Source organism: Phyllostomus hastatus, unplaced genomic scaffold (assembly GCF_019186645.2).
Source record: "Phyllostomus hastatus isolate PE091 unplaced genomic scaffold, TTU_PhHast_1.1 phas_scaffold_216, whole genome shotgun sequence".
In the NCBI taxonomy this organism is placed as follows: Eukaryota; Metazoa; Chordata; class Mammalia; order Chiroptera; family Phyllostomidae; genus Phyllostomus; species Phyllostomus hastatus.
In genome coordinates, this window is record NW_025334018.1 from 15,857,941 (window position 1) to 15,860,873 (window position 2,933).

Sequence of the window (2,933 nt, forward strand, 5' to 3'; positions counted from 1 at the left end):
GGCTGACACGGCGAGTCCTGCTGCCCCATCAGGGAGCGGGGCCCAGAGAGGGCACTTGCTCACTCCGGCCCTCATTTGGGGGGATCGTCATGCCCAGGGAGCCCTGGGGACAGTGCCTTCCAGGAGAGGGGCCGGCACGGAGCCCCAGGACGTGAGGCAAGGCAGCCGCGGGGAGCGGGGTGTGGGGGACGGCCCCCCCAGGCCCCGGCCAAGTTTCTGGGCCCCAGATGAGGAGTGAATCACTGGTTCCCCCTGGAGGAAACCAGTCAGTCACTCCGTAAAAGTTTATTTTTGTTCATGTCTGATCTATTTCACATCCGCTCCGATATTTTGACACACGTACAGGAAATGGGACTCTCGCCCAGATGGCATGTTTGCTTGACCAGGCACGGGGAAACCCAATCGGGTCACAGGGGCGCGGGGGAGCTGCCGCGGCGGGAGAGAATGCCAGAGGCCCGCGGCCGCGGTGGGCACCTGGGGCCCCCCGGTGGCCGGGAACAGGGATCATGGTGAGGTCGGCGCAGAAGCCCCTGCCCTGGGTGCAGGTCCCAGGGCTCCGCCCCCAGGCGCCTGGGTGTGCTCTGTCTGTGTGTCCCCAGCGGGGAGGGGCTGAGGAGGGCAAGCGGCCCAGGGGATGGACAGCCAGAAAGACAGGGACAAAGGTGGACATAGCACAGCGTCGGCAGAGGCGCAGGGCTCCAGCCCAGTGTCCAGAGCACACAGAGGTCAGGAGGCCGCCAGCTCAGGTGAAACAAAGGGACAGGGGAAGGGCTCCCCCCTGGCATGGGCACTGCCCACCCGGACCGTCCACAGGTCACCGAGTCTGTGGGCCTCAGTCCCCTCACGCGCACACTGGGCGTGGTGCCCCGCTCCGGGGTGGCCAGTGGCCGTGGCTCTCTCCTTCAGCTCCGGGCAACAGGCACCGAGCTGACAGTCCGGAGGGAGGGGGACCCCGGTGGGCCTTTAACGTAGGTGCACAGGCCCTGCGGGGGTGTGAGCTCAGAACACTGTGGAAGACCAGGGAGGGGCACCGCCCACAGGGGTCAGAGAGGGTCTGTCTGAGCGTTCCCAGAGAGGAAACTAAACTCAGTAACCTGCTGACTTGGCCACCACCTTCCTACAGGTGTCCCCTGGGGCAGGCTCCCGGGTGGGACTTGTGAGCTCGGGAAGCCGAGATGGGGCGGATGCCCGGCTCTCTCCAGGGTCCCCTGGTGCTGGGATCAGACCCGGGGTGTGGGCAAGGCTGGCCGTGGAGCAGTCTCTCTGGGGGAAGCCACGGGGGCCGGCCCAGTCCCTACGTTAAAACCCCCGGGGCCGCCGGACCTCTGCCTGCTGGGGGCCCTGCCTCTGTCTCCAGGGGGCCTTCCCCCCCGCTGTGGGCCCTGCTGGCCTGGAATATGTCACTGCCTCGGCCACCACTGCCCCGGGGGGCCGGCTCAGGATGTCGGAGGACCAACGTGGAGCCTCACGGTCCCTGCGAGGGACCTGGAGCGTGAGAGCCCAGAAACGGCTGAGCGCCCCAGGTCCCAAACAGCCCTGGGGATCGCCCGGGTCGGTGGAGGCTGCACTTGGCCTCCCCTCACCCCGGCCCCACCCCTGCCCTGTAAATCCCCACACGACGGGAAGGCCTTTAACTAGGCACATAAAAGCGCTCCGGCCTTTCACAGGCCCGCTCTGCACCTACGGGAGCCTGAGGCTTTTACGGGCCCTTTCCAGCCGCTTCCCGTGACCCACAGACGTGGCTTGGTCTCTAGCTGGGGGTGGGGGGGGACTGGCCCGGCCCAAGCCCAGTGATCACGGGGCGGGGGAAGGGTGAGAGACCCCTGAGCCTGGAAGGCGAGGCTCCCCGCCAAGGCCGGGCCGGGCCATCTGCTAGGCCCCCCTGACTGGCCACCCCCACCCCACCCTCCAGAGGGGGCACAGAAGACGTGGTTGTTTACCCATCGACCGACCTGCCGCCATAGTAACTGCAGGTCCATCCTGGAAGGGGCCCAGCAGACGCCCCTGGAGGGCAGTGAGGGTCTTGCCCTAGGAGGGGCTCGGCCCGGCCCATCCTGCAGGCAGCCACCAGCTGTCCAGGCTGGGACTCACACAGTGGGTCTTCGGTATCTAGCCCGAAAGACTTCTGAGGATTTGGGGGAAAGAATTATGGAGCGTCTGTCCAGGGCAGAGCTAGGACCTCCCCAGGCCAGCGGTCTCGCAGAAGGACCTCTGATCCCAGCTGGGCCAGGACCTCGATGGCTGTAAGAGGGCGGGGGCTTGGGGAGGGGCGGCCTCCTGGTCCAGAGCTTCGAGAAGGCGGTTGGAGGTGAAGGAATGGCCAGGACCTTGGCCCGTGCTGCCCTCTCCTGCGCAGAGACTGCAGCCTGCGGGACATCCCATCCCTGCAGGCATGGGGTGGACGCTGAGACCCTCCCTGGGGTGTGCCCACCGGCCCCTCTCTCTGGGCCCCTCCCTTCTGGACTCTCCTCTGTCCAGCTCTTTTTCTCTGCCTTTTCTGTTTCCTTCTTTGTTTTCAGCAGTTTTTTCTCTATCCCCCTTACTTCTGGACTCCGAGTCTTTAGCCTCATTCCTGCAGCCACTCTCTGAGCCATTCTGTTATGTTTGTGCCTTTCTCGTCTCCTCTTTCCCTTCCTGTCCTTTTCTAAAAGACTTTACTTATTTATTTTTAGAGAGAGGGGAAAGGAAGGAGAAAGAGAGGGAGAGGAGAGAGAAGGGAAGGAGAAAGGGAAGGAAAGAAGGGAGGGAGAAAGAAAGAGAGAGAAACGCCAATGTGTGGTTACCTCTCATGTGCCCCCACCAGAAACCGAGGCACGTGCCCTGACTGGGAATCGAACCTGTAACCCTTTGGTCTGCAAGCCTGCACTCGATCCACTGGGCCACACCAGCCAGGGCCCTTCCTGTCTTTTCATTTGACTTATCTCCTTCCCTCC